Here is a 15,000-nt window from a genome sequence, read left to right on the forward strand (position 1 = left end):
AGTCCCGCTCTTGGCAGCGCAAAGGTGAATCCTCACTCTTTTATCTGCCTTTGTGATCTTGCCGTATAACACTCAGGTTTAACCTGTACTCTTGTGGTTCGAGTCCCGCTATTGGCAGCGCAAAGTTGAATCCTCACTCCGTTATGTGCCTTTTTTGTGATCTTGTATAACACTCAGGTTTAACCTGTACACTTGTGGTTCGAGTCCCGCTATTGGCAGCACAAAGTTAAATCCTTGGAAAAGGGTTTTTACTCACATTTTCTCACTGTACCCAGGTGTAAAAATTGAAAACCCAAACAAAACGAGTTAGCAATGCTGCCTCTAAGATAACACGTTATAAAAGCGTTGTCATTTCTTGTCCAACAGTGTAGACACTTGGTTTGGGGACCAATGTAAAACCGTTTGAACACATTTAATAGACACTGCGCTATAATGAAAGCTCAAGTTATATTGTAACCAATCGTCTCAAAACGGTATTATGTCGGAACGAACCATATGCTTAAAAGCCGAATTAAATGTTAAACTGGTCAAAAATAAAAATTGTTGGCATTATCACCCTAAAATATGGTATCAATTCTCCTCAATAAAGCATACAAACTCAACACAAGTCTGATATTTCTGGCTATAAATTCAACCAGCCCGACTTAATACCGTTTTGAGGCGAAGGGTCATATATATCTTGATAAACTGTAAAAACACATATAAATAACCCATTTTTTCGTGACGCATTTATCCCAGGCACTGTACTGACTGCCGTAGCTAATGGACGAGATTCCATTCTCTGTGTCATTTATGTGGAAAATGTTTTTTGATATAAATCCCATCTTCTTTATTGTCAACGAACGGGGTATACGGCCGTCTTCGCGGCGGAAACCCCCAACAAACCTAGCTTCTTCTAAAACCAATACCATTGGAGGTTTCGGAATTCTTAGTATTATATCAATAGTCCATTGTGTACTGTGTGATATGAAATAAACCAACAATATGCAGTACCGTCTCTCTAAAACCAACAATTAAACACCCCCCCCCAAAACAAAAAAAAAAAACAAACCCCCCCCCCCCCATACAAACAAACAAAAAACAACAACAAAAAACAAGAGGGGATTTTTAAACTTCCACAGTTAAAATGGCGGGAGGCCTTCCAAAAGCTCCTACATCCTCAGTATTCTTGTTATTTATAATTTTCTAGAAGGGGGTTTGGGAGGGGGAAACTTTTTTTTTTTTTACTAGAACATTATAAAAAAAGTCCCCCCTCCTAAACCGCCTACTAGAACAAGAATACTGGGAATGTAGAAGCTTTCGGAAGGCCTCCCAAAATGACCTAAAAAAAGTGAATTTTATGAGATCATCTAAATTGTTAGTTTGTTGATCATGTAGTCATGACACCGTTTTGAGGCGGTAGGTCACCTATGTGTTGTCTTTGATATTAAAAATAAATTACTCAGCGCTATCTAGTGGACTACGAACAGGATGAGCAACATTCCAGCATTTGATTCGATAGCAAATTTCACAGAACAACCACACGGAACCATTCCAACATTCGTGATTTCTGCTACTGACATAATAATTTCAATTTACTCCTTTTAATGGGAGGCCTTCCAAAAGCTCCTACATCCCCAGTATTCTTTTTTTTTTTTTTTAAATATAATGTTCTAGTAGGGGGTTTGGGAGGGGGGGGGGGGGGAGACTTCTGTTATAATGTTCTTGCAGAGGGTTCGGGAGGGGGAAGATTAAAAAAAAAAGTTTCCCTCCTCCCAAATCCCCTACTAGAACATTATAAACAAAGAATACTGGGGATGTAGGAGCTTTCGGAAGGCCTCTCCTTTTAATTCTTATAAAATTAATCACTTCATATTTTTTAAAAACATTAATAACAAAATATACATATTATCAAAACGTTCCTACCTTGGTTCAATTCGAGTCCAAAGAAAAGAAGAACCATCAACTTTTGAAATTAAGATCAAACTTAAGATTATTTATCTTCGAAAGGCAAACCCAGTCAGTCAAACACGTCTTGAGGATTGAATCAACAACATTATGGTGAAGTCAATTCATTTCACGGCCACAACGCACACTGACCACTGACACCTGAGCCAGTCAGGAAACAAAGTGAGGGGATACGGTTTACAGTCTTTTTCAGTGGGACGCCGACATGCTCTGTTGGTAGAGGGAGGAGAGGGCAACGTCGACTGGCTGTAAGTTGAGTCAATAATGATAACACAAAACAGTCACAGATTGCACATAGATAGATATTATAACCAATCAACAAACCCCCCAAACCCGCAATGGCCGAAAACCGAGTAAAATGAGAGTTTATTTCAGGCTGGCGAATGTTGTGAACTTTTTGGGTAAACGCACAGCATCAATTGTCTGATTGACAGAATTCCGTGTGAACGAATTCCCCCAAGTGGCGGTCTAAAGAATATAGAGATGAGTGACGTCAACTATCCATCTCCAGTTGGGGGATTAACTTCTCACATAATTCTCTGTCGAACAAACTTAGTATAGATAGTTCGAAGATGACGTCACTCACTCAGGTCTTTGTTATTGTTTTTTGCCATCCGCGTGTATGAGTAATGCTCACTGCACTGTATTAACCTGACGATAGATAGAATGCGCTTGGCCAAGGAGTTCACAACATTGCCATCCGGAAGTATAACGGACCAACACACAAACTCTGTGTAACCATGAACTTTTATAGTCTGGTCAATACAGTTTAGTGAGAACAACTCACAAACGCGGATGGCAAAAACAATAATAAAGGCCTGAGTGACGTCATCTTCGAACTATCTATAAAAGTTCATGGATACACATAGTTTTGTGAGTTGGTCCATTATACTTCAGGATGTATAGCTTCATAGCCAAGCGCACACGATCTATAAACTTTGTAGTTTATACATAGTTTTGTGCAACGATTGAAATGGCGGGCAGAAGTGGTGTGTATTATACTTTAATAATACTATCAATACTCAAATTAATGCAATGTTTACTGACCTTTACACTGAAAAAAAAACCATATAATTTGGAAGTAGCCCCTAAGTTTCTTGTCTCGATAATATCTTTTTTTTTGTCTTGGCTACAACACTGATACACAGAGTGAAGTCTCCCAATAGATAGTTCGTAGTTGACGTCACTCAGGTCTTTGTTATTGTTTTTTGCCATCCGCGTTTATGAGTAATGCTCACTGAACTGTATTAACCAGACTATAAACCTTCAAGGTTACACACAGTTTTGTGTGTTGGCAAGTTTTACTTCCGGATGGCAATGTTATGAGCTTCTTAGCCAAGCGCATACTATCTATAACTTACACTAAGTTCTCTGATAGAAAAATTGCTCTGGATGAGTTAATCCTTTACATAGAGGCGATTCTTTTTAATGATGCATTCAAGGAAATATCCCCCTCTATGTGCGGTCTTGTGGGATGACACTCGCTTTCGGATCGGAAGGTTCTGGGTTCGAGCTTCGCTCTGCGTACCTATAGTTGAGTACTTGGAAAATGCTCTTTACTCGCATTCTCTCACCGTATTCATGAGTAAAATGAATACCTGTCCGTTAACAGCGTTGTATCTGTCGGGAAAAAAATTATGATCGCCTAACAGGCATCATGTCTCGTTCTACATGTTAAATGTTGCTTTTGGTCAGGGACCATTTTAAAGCGCTTTGAGCACGTTAAGTGGATGTTGCTCTATGCAAAATCTCAATTCTTTAAATAAGAAAAAACCCCAACTAAATGTGTAGCTAATATCTGTCGTTTACTTTTAGGCCACACAGTAACAGTAGGCTTAGAAAGTTCTGGTCACAGATGCCACCCATATATCGTAATTTTTTAAAATTGATGATATGCTTTATGTACAATACTCACGCTATCCGCCAGCCAAACTAAACACACAAAACTGTGCCTAAAAATAATAACAAGAGCTGAGACACGTCACCATCTATAGAAAGAGCGATGTTGGCGTCACTCAGCTCTTTATTATTGTTTTTTGCCAGCCATTTTTATGATAGTTCTCACTAAATTGTATCAATCATACTATAAACGTTACTCATAGTTTTGTGTGTGTTTGTACGTTAATTTGGCTGGCAGATGTGAGTTTTTGAAATAAACGTATAGCATCCCTCAGCTCGTGCATTTGCATACACCGAGCTTATTCATGTCATCAATGCCAATATTTCATTTTCTTGATTACTAAGCAGCCAGAAGCTTAAATTATTTAAATCTTATTACTATAGATAGAACGAAGTTGATGTCACTCAGGTCTTTGTTAGTGTTTTTTGCCATCCGTGTTTATGAGTAGTTCTCACATCGTTCTATCTATAGATAGTATGCGCTTGGCTAAGAAGCTCATAACATTGCCATCCGGAAGTATAACGGACCAACACAAAAAACTGTGTATCCATGAACGTTTATAGTCGGGTTAATACAGTTCAGTGAGCATTACTCATAAACGCGGATGGCAAAAAAACAATAACAAAGACCTGAGTGACGTCATCTTCGAACTATCTATAGATAGTATGCAGATGACGTCACTCAGGCCTTTGTTATTGTTTTTGCCATCCGCGTTTGTGAGTTGTTCTCACTAAACTGTATTAACCAGACTATAAAAACTCATGGTTACACAGAGTTTGTGTGTTGGTCCGTTATACTTCCGGATGGCAATGTTGTGAACTCCTTGGCCAAGCGCATTCTATCTATATGTGCGGCTGGCTATGTGGTCACGTGGTATGAAACCACCTTCAGACTGGTAGATCCCGTATTCGCGTCCCGTTCTGAGCGGTGCAAAGTTGAGTCATTGGAAAAGGCTAGTTACTCAAATTTTATAACCGTATTCAGGTCTAAAATGAATACAACGTTGTCTTTGTCGAAAAAAAGTAATAATAATATCGTCTTCTATGCGTCAAGTCTCGTCCTAAATAGTAAGTGTTGCTGTTGGCTTGAGGCCCTTCGTAAGGTGCTTTGAGCACTTTGTGAATATTACACTATAATATTATTGCTCAGTTTTAAATGTTCGGGAAACATTTTATGTTTATTTATTTTTTTTTTTTGGTGACGCCAAAAGTAATAATGTGTTAGTTTTTGAAGGAGAAAGAGAAACAATTGTGTAACGCACTCGTCTGATGATAATGTATAATTTCTTCTAGAGGTAAGCATTCTATATTCTTTTGTAAGAGATGTGTAGTCTGCTGCTTTTGACATCTATGTAATTACCAATCAAATGTAATGGTTTAAAGATTTTATCGTTCAATTCCAAATGTGTTCTCCAAGTGTGTCGGGTATTTTTTTTTTTATGGAGTTTTCAAAGGGTAATGTGTGAAGGTTGTGTGTAATTTACAGTTTAAACACTTTTATCGGCCAGTCCTATGTATTTTTCCTGGTTGTTTGAAAAAAAAAAAATAGAAAAACTCGTGTCATAAGTTGTTGTTTTTTTTTTTTGTTTATTTTTTTTTTTGCGTTCTCCATTAAACGTAAACAAAAATAGAAACGACTTTTATAACTGCCACTAGAAACAAATAGAAAATTAAAAAAAAAAAAAAGATAGAATAAGCGAGTGTCATACCACAATACCACATAGCCGTAAATTCTCCTTATGAATTGGATTCAATAGTCTGATGTCACGTCGTCCAGCAACGGAGAGCAGCGTGGTTCTAAACAAAGAAAATCGGTACTTTTTATTCTTCAACTTTTCATATGTCATGTGATCAGAATGTGTAAAAGTCAAAACATGATCAGATTTATAATGCTTTTCTCCTCTGGATACACTTTTATGCTCGTCGGAGAAATATTTCATAAGGGCGTCCGCCATTGTTCCGATGGTTTAGAGCCAGTTACTAAGTTACTATGCGTCATTACGAAGGAAGTGACGTCATGACTGTTGAAGCCTATTACGAGTAGGTTGGCCATTTATGTGTGTGATACGTTGAGGTGAATAACATTAAGCGATTGGAACTATTGGAACAGTTGGGTGGTTTGGCTAAGCTATGTCTTAAAACTTGGCATGGATTCATTTGTCATTTACTGCCTACAAAGTGTGATGAACGTGAGAAAAGCAAGTGTTGACAGAAAAATTTATGGAGTAGTGGGAAAGGATCGCGTAGTGTTTATGTAGGTGTGTGTGTGTGTGTGTGTGTGTGTGTGTGTGCGTGTATGTGTGTGTATGGGGTGCATATGTGTGTGTGTGTGCGTGTGATTGTGAGAGTATTGATGTTATGCGTCTAAGTAAATTACCAGTTCTGTCCACCAGATCAATCGCACCATCGCGCAAAACGTTTATAGTTTGATTAAGAGAATTTAGTGAGCACTAGCGGATTCATATCCAGGGACAACATGCAGATGTCAACTAGAATCAGAATACTGAAATGCTATGTACATTCTGCACTCTTGTACGGCTCAGAAACATAATCGCTAAATAAAGACATGGAAAGGCCAATATAGTATGCGCTTGGCTAAGATGCTCATAACATTGTCATCCGGAAGTAAAACGGACCAACTCACAAAACTGTGTGTAACCATGAACGTTTATAGTCTGGTTAATACAGTTTAGTGAGAATTACTAATGAACGCTGATGGCAAAAAACAATAACAAAGACCTGAGTGACGTCAACTTCGAACTATCTATAGCTGTATTTGAAAGACCAATGAGGCAGTTTGACATATTTCCACATTCGCCCCGAATTATTGAAAACAATTAAGACCAGGAAATTGAAATACTTTGACCACATCATCTGTAAAATCATTGCCGAAGGAAAAGTAGAGGGCAAGAGGCCAAGAGGCCGTCACCCAAGATCATAGCTAGACGACATAAAAAGCTGGACTGGGAGTGAAAAATGCAACATTCTGGTACAAGACCGGGAAGAATGGCGAGCCATTTCTCATATGTGATCCATCGTCTCAAAACGGTATTATGTCGGAACGAACCAGACGCTTAAAAGCTGAAATAAATGTTAAACTGGTCAAAAATACAAATTGTTGGCATTAACACCCTAAAATATGGTATCCATTCTCTTCAATAAAATATACAAACTCAACAGAAGTCTGATATTTCTGGCTATAAATTCAATTTTCAACATCTTAACCAACCCGACATAATGCCGTTTTGAGGCGAAGAGTTACATATGAGAAGACACCAGAGTAAGTTAGTAATTCATGGGATTAAAATTTACGACGTAGAACCGAAAGAAGAACATATCTGACTCTAAACTTATCCACGAGATTTTATAATCTTATTCAAATAATATTACATTATTTGATTTCCGTAACGTCAAAGTTAGAAGGGTTTCCCCATCTCCTCGCTTTTCCTTGTCATGTCACAGTTCCAAACAGACCGTCATAAACGACATAATAACAATGAAGAAAAACAGAAAAGTAAATAAGAATTTAGAAAGAGAAAGAGAAAAAAATAGAACCATCGGTAGGGTATGAATATAAATAATGAAATAAAAGAAAGCAAAAAAAAAAAAAAGTGAAGAAAAACACGTTGCTTTCAAAGGGAAACTCGATCACATCATCAAACATACGATCTTGATTCACGCATTTAGATAAAAAAAAAAAAAAAAAGAAGGATCTGATAAAAATATATCATTTTTTCAACTCCTTCACAACGCCTAAACAGATTAAATGACAGGACATAGGGGCTAAAGAAATAAATGTCAGAAGCCCGACCAAGACAACCCGTCACAGACCCTAACAGTGCAGTCATATCTCTTTCCCTACGAAAACTTTCGACTGAACAAATCGTCTGGGTAAACCGGAGTTCAAGTTTGGAATATAGAAATCATAGAATGAAACGAAAAATGACTTTATAAACGTCAACTTCGACGACAGTAATGATGGTGATGATGATGTTGATGATAATGCTATTATTATTATTATTATTATTATTATTATTATTATTATTATTATTATTATTATTATTATTATTATTATTATTATTATTATTATTATTATTATTATTATTTATTATTATTATTATTATTATTATTGTTAATCTTCTTCTTCTTCTTCTTCTTCTTCTTCTTCTTCTTCTTCTTCTTCTTATCAATATTATTATTATTATTATTATTATTATTATTATTATTATTATTATTATTATTATTATTATTATTATTATTATTATTATTATTATTATTATTGTCACACGGTCAGGGCACGAGTGTGCACGGTTCGGACCCAGACGGCGACACTTATATAGAAAAAAAAAAAAACAAAAAAAAAAAAAAAAAAGGGGGGGGGGGGGTGAGGCTGACTGCCAAAGATTCACAAATTATGAACCCAACAAGTCCGAGCTTTAAGTGTATATGATATGAAGTGTTTATTAATTAATGTAATGAGCTGGATATAAATGAAATGCATATGATTGAAAATAGCAGATGAATCAAGAAGGTATGGTGGATGATGATAATGATGATGATGTTGATGTAATGAATGTTATCAAGATGACGCTTCTGAGTAGAATTATGATATTGATAATATAGTCAGTGATAAAAGGATAAATGTCAAAATAATATTGATGAAACTAATGATTGACAGATATGATGAGTTGGTGATAGACGTGAATGATGTGAATATAAAGCGAAATGATATATGAATAATGATAGAAAAATATGATCATTTCGTTTGTATGACCTCAGGGTCCCCAACTTATCTCCGTCTGTGTGAAGGTGATATTCTACGTGCTGTAGTTGCCTGTGTGTTATTCCAAGTGTAGGTTATTAATGAGATAAATGTCCAGATGAATGACACACAGTACCAATGTATTAGGTTCCAGACAACCCTGTCTAATGCAGTTATCAAACAATGGATTGTTCTTCAAAACGTGTAAATGTCACAGTAAGTTATTAGGTCTATTTTGTAACAGGTTTCAGATCTTGTTTATGTTCATTAAGTAATAGGTTTCAGTTCTTGTTACTAAAAGTTATACGTTATAGTCAATGTTCATTGAGGTTACAAGGAGTCACATAAAGGTTACTTGGTGGTCAGGTAAAGTCACAAAAAGGTTAAAGAAAGACCAGATCTCAACAGAGCACTACTCAAAAAGAAATCAAACAACATTAATTTCTGTTTGGTAATACTGTCTCACAACAGAGACAGGAGTTAGAAGCCGTGATAGAACGTTACTATGGACTTTCACAACAGAAAATACAAAACGTCCTTCTCCACCACGGACTTACAGCAGAACTGAAGATGAAATTAAAAGTCACTATCTCTACCATCCCTATTCGCATGACTCATGGAAAAAACTAGAGGCGAAATGGGGATGGGTGTTGTAATTTAACGTTCTTCTCCCCCTAAACATGTTTACCCCGAAATGAATACAAAGCGCGTACGATGGATGGATCGTCACGAAGTCAACCATGGTCTGTGGAGACAATGGCAGCTCCGATAACGTCAGGGATTAAATTGGGGATGTCGAAGATCAGACTCAAAGACACGACGGAAATACTACACCCTCACGTTTTAGAGTGATAAAAGAAATAAATCAAGATAAGGTTGGATGTCCTGAGTCGTGCAATCCACAGGTATTTCCCTACAGCGCCATAAGACACAAAGGCATTTCCTTACAATTATTATTATCATTATTAATATTACTATTATTCTTATTCTTATTATTATCATCATCATCATCATCATCATCATCATCATCATCATCATCATCATCATCATCATCGTCATTATTATTATTATTATTATTATTATTATTATTATTATTATTATTATTATTATTATATTATTATTATTATTATTACTATTATTATTATTATTATTATTATTATTATTATTATTATTATTATTATTATTATTATTATTATTATTATATATTATTATTATATTGTTGTTATCATCACTATTATAATATCATTATTACGATTAATATTATCACTATCATTGTTATGAAAATAATAATGATGAAAACTGAGAATACTGAGAATAAATTGGCAACATCGACTTCTTAGAAAGAAACGCTCTGGTATAACCCAAGTATTAAATGTAATGGGTATTATCATAAATGATTGATGATGGCAAAAACATATTCTACTATGTTGACTTCCAAAAGACTTTTGACTCAGTTCCGTATGAAAGATTCCTAGCGAAATAGAATCATACGGAATAATTGGAAAAGTTATTTATTGGATTAAATTGTATGTGTTTTAAAATTTTAAATAGGAAATGACGGTTTATTTTAATGTCAGATTTTAAAAAAAAATATTTTAAATGATGGGCCTCTAGGTAATGTTTTGGGTCCACTTCTTTTTATACTCTACATTTTCGATTTACGAGATTCACTTTCTTCTATTATGTACATTATTTGCAGATAAAACAAAGATTACAAAGTCGAGCAACAAGATTGCATTTGGGTTGTAATCCATGTCATACGAGGAAAGATTAATAATTAATAACTTGATAGCTAGATAATAACTAATAATTAGTCTCTAAAGCTTAAAATATTAGAGACTTCGTGGGTATTAAATTCAGCTGTATAAAATCCTTCTTCGTATGATATAGACAGTCTTTCCTGCATTTTCTCATGTTACTTTTATAAGAGGTGATAGATATATGGCTATGTGGTCTTGTGGTATGAAACTCACTTTCGGATCTGAAGGTCCTGGGTTCGAGCCTCGCTCGGCGCATAGTTGAGTCCTTGGAGAAGGCTCTTTACTCGCATTCTCTCACCGTGCTTAGGTGTAAAATGAGTACCCGCCGTCAACAGCGTTTTCTCTGTCCGAAAAAAATAATGTAATATTGCCTTACAGGCGTCATGTCCCGTCATAAATTATGTTAAATGTTGCTATTGGCCAGGGGCCCTTGGTTAAGCGCTTTAAGCACGTTTAGTGGATATTGCGCTATATAAAGCTCAATTAAAAAATAATTTATATGTCAAAGTACTAAACTTAATTTAGATAAAATTATTTTGTTCATCGTATAGTTAGTCCTTGGAATATGGGCTGTCTCTATTGATCACGTTCATAAATTGATAAAGGATTGATGTAATCAAATAAGATAAGATAAGATATACTTTATTCATAAAAAAAAATGGAAATTCGTTTACAGACGTGGCATGCATGAAAATAATGTATAAACACAAAGTTGAAAATCTATGGCGACAATATATATATATATATATATATAATATATATATATATATATATATATATATATATATATATATATATATATATATATATTATATATATTTTTTTTTTTTTTTTTAATTTTTTTTATTATTATTATTTTTTTAAAAATAATAATTCGCTCCATTACTACATGTCGAGCACTTTTCGTACCATATTTGTATCAAACACGATCCAATATATATATATATATATATATATATATATATATATATATATATATATATGTATATATATATATATATATATATATATATATATACATATATATATATATATATATATATATATATATATATATATATATATATATATATATATATATATATTGGATCGTGTTTGATACAAATATGGTACGAAAAGTGCTCGATATATAATATATATATATATATATATATATATATATATATATATATATATATATATATATATATATATATATGCAAATGCACAAAAATGTAAAAATACACAACCAAGAACTAATAGCAACACTTTATATATTAATTTGATACATTGAGATAGGCCATACCTCTGGTCTTTAGTCCGAACTTGTGTGTGTATATTTAAAAGATAGTATTGAATTTAAATCACAGTTGCGCGTTAAAATATGGTTAATGTCGATGTTTGCCATAATAAAAAAAAAACAAATGAAATTTTTAAAGATTATTTCAATAGCGGGTCATGAAAGGGGGCTTTGAAAGGATATAAAACATTATCTAGCAATCCTTTAACATGAAAAGATGTGATAAGATGAGCAAACTTTACAAACGTCTTCAGTTATATAACGCACCTTTAAATTAAATATGAAAAGGAGATAAGCCCTTTATCTCGTATTTTATCTTATACAGTATAACAAAATTGGACGCATTGAGTGAGATATTGAAATCGCGTTGTTTGAATAGGCTCTGAAATGACTGAATAGATAACAACCACATTTTTATTGATACGTGTTTACCATCAATGATAATATTATTCAACTTTAAGGTTTGTTTTAAAATCTTATTTCAGATTATCTACAAACACAGACCTTTTTTATTTTGGCTCAATTCCGATAGCTTTTATTGTAGAAAAGATTCACAAATTCGACTACAACATGGAATCGAGCGATACCGAAAACTGAGGCAATCCTCTAAATACGTTTCAACAGTCATGACGTCACTTCCCTCGTAATGACGCATAGTGACTTAGCAACTGGCTCTAAACCATCGGAACAATGGCGGACGCCCTCATGAAATATTTCTCCGACGGGCATAAAAGTGTATCCAGAGGAGAAAAACATTATAGATATGATCATGTTTTGACTTTTATACATTCTGATCACAAGACATATGAAAAGTTCTAGCCAGCATGAAGAATAAAAAGTACAGATTTTCTTTGTTTAGAACCAAGATGGCCGCCGTTGCTGAGCGACGTGACATCAGACTATTGAATCCAATTTCATAAGCCTGGAAACTTTTGGGAAGTTTAATGTAACGAAACTTTTCAACCCACTTAAAATGTTGACGATTTCGACTAAGCTGGTTGTTTTTTTTTTTTAATATTTTTTTTCTATTCATATTCGGTCCTTGATCACTGGATTAAGAAAATAAGAATGCTTTGTGTAGTGCGACATGCATTAATTATAATATTATTATCATTATCACCGTGTATAACCGTGGCCTTAACACAATGTATAATTCAATTGAGAGATGAATTGCCACTTTGGCGTATTTGAAGTCAAATTATAATATTGGAAATAAGTTTTGAATATTATGGATAAATTTGCTCGTCTAAGCTTAAAGGTTGTGGTGAAATGATTATCTGCGAATTTGTAGCGTTTCATTTTTATCAGCCACGGAAATTCGAGATCAAGATTCGGTCGAAGACTAGGGCTCAGCTTGATCATAGATACTGATATTGGATTCAATAGTCTGATGTCACGTCGCCCAGCAACGGCGGCCATCGTAGTTCTAAACAAAGAAAATCGGCACTTTTTATTCTTCATGCTGGCTAGAACTTTTCATATGTCTTGTGATAAGAATGTGTAAAAGTCAAAACATGATCATATTTATAATGTTTTTCTCTTCTGGATACACTTTTATGCTCGTTTGGAGAAATATTTCATAAGGGCGTAAGCCATTGTTCCGATAGTTTAGAGCCAGTTACCAAGTTACTATGCGTCATTACGAGGGAAGTGACGTTGCGATTGTTGAAGCGTATTGTGATACACTATATCAAATATCATTAAAAGTTATGTAAAAATTGTAAACGAGTGCTTGGCTAAAATGAGAACTTAAAACGTACTTAAAGAAGAAAAGATATATTTTAATACAGATTGTAAGAACATTTTGATTGATTTCCACAAACTTAGTTGTTGTTTTTTTTTAAAAAGGTTTTTCCCCAACAACCTTCCCATGTACACTGAAAAATGAGTAATTGTAAAAGATAAAGATCACTAAACTGTATTTGGGAGGAAGAAAAAGAGTGGCTGCCGGCTGGCAGTCAGCTCAATGGAGATAAAGAAAGGTAATATTATTGACACTTTGATAGCGCATTTTCGCGGTTCACCATGTTCAATGCGTTTCAAGATGTTTCATTTTCCCCCCAGTAGGCCATTTGGAGGAAAAGTTTTAATTTCATACAATAGAAGTCTCCTCTTGGGTGTCCAATTCGACCTAATACTCTATTTCAAATCCCTCACTATCGATAACAAGGTACTCAATTATACCTGAGTAGAGTTGAGGTAACATATGCAAAGTGTTTTATACACTAATACGCCGGATCAGAATGTTACCATAATTATTGTCACCCACCCATTAGTGCGCTTATCATCCCTTTGATGTAAGACGTGACATTGCACCGCTGAGTCACCATAGGCAAACGTAGTTTCAAAATTAAAAGGCAAAAATGTGAGTGAAGTACAGTATGTTTTGGAAAGCGTGAGTAAATAACTTCGATGCTCTAAATATACTGTGAATGAACTATGGCATCTTGAAACAAAACCTTTCTGGGAAACGGTTACGCCAAGGTTTTTAACACTGACCTGATCACTTACAATTTAATGGACATTATCTATAGATAGTTCTTAGTTGGCGTCACTCAGGTCTTTGTTATTGTTTTTTGCCATCCGCGTTTATGAGTAATGCTCACTAAACTGTATTAACCTGACTAAAAACGTTCATGGATACACACAGTTTTGTGTGTTGGTCTGTTATGCTTCCGGATGGCAATGTTATGAGCTTCTTTGCCAAGCGCGTACTATCTATATTACTTTTCCATGTGCTCGGGGTCATTGGTCACATTGCGAAGTTTGCTCAAAATGACTTACATAGTGAAAAGTGTTCATCGTTTGAGAAATATCCAACGTTACAATTTGTCATTCTGCTCAGCATGACTCATGGGTACCGGGTATGTTTACAACTTTCATAAACAAAGCAGCGTGTTTAGATGCAGTGTCTTCTATCCCCTCTTATCTGTTTTCCAATTGCTTTCTGTCTTTGTCTTGGAATGATATTGCTTGGTTTTGTCCTGACCTTGGACGGAGTCCTTGGCTGAGAGGGAAACAGTCGAATGTATAGTTATAGTTTTGGGAGATTATATTTTTTTCCTTGTAAATCATCTCTCTGTTATGTACTGTTACTCTTTTTTAAACATGTGATTTGTAAACATTTGAGTGTGTTCCTCTTAGTGGGATCTGTGCTTGTGTCTGGATGAGACTTTTAGGTAATCTCAAACTAAGTACTTTGATAGTGTGCTCTTGGAATGGACATCTGTTTCCTATTTGAACCAATTCCCCTTTGTCTTACATGTTCTTATGTGCTTTAATTGTAATTCTAGAACTTATAACTGTCCCGTTTCTCCCTTTTTACTGGCGCTGATATGACCTTATGTGTTGCG

At 34.7% G+C, this 15,000-nt stretch overlaps 2 protein-coding genes across 5 annotated transcripts in view; both read right to left on the minus strand.

The window, feature by feature from the left end:
- LOC144971503 (beta-1,3-galactosyltransferase 4-like) overlaps window positions 1-15,000 on the minus strand; it is a 48,980-nt gene that overhangs the window by 32,762 nt on the left and 1,218 nt on the right. The window lies entirely within an intron of this gene.
- LOC144971504 (beta-1,3-galactosyltransferase 1-like) overlaps window positions 1-15,000 on the minus strand; it is a 39,986-nt gene that overhangs the window by 23,718 nt on the left and 1,268 nt on the right. The window contains exon 2 of one of the 4 annotated variants that reach the window (XM_078912474.1): window positions 1,906-2,157. The exons of 2 other annotated variants lie outside the window; for them this stretch is intronic. The gene's annotated coding sequence lies outside the window, so the exon portion shown is untranslated. Of the gene's footprint in view, window positions 1-1,905; window positions 2,158-11,653; window positions 12,382-15,000 lie in introns of those variants that run through there. One more of the 4 variants, XM_078912476.1, reaches the window with a different exon arrangement.

This window comes from Berghia stephanieae, chromosome 4 (assembly GCF_034508935.2).
Source record: "Berghia stephanieae isolate SIO BIC M18660-M18661 chromosome 4, UCSD_Bste_1.3, whole genome shotgun sequence".
In the NCBI taxonomy this organism is placed as follows: domain Eukaryota; kingdom Metazoa; phylum Mollusca; class Gastropoda; order Nudibranchia; family Aeolidiidae; genus Berghia; species Berghia stephanieae.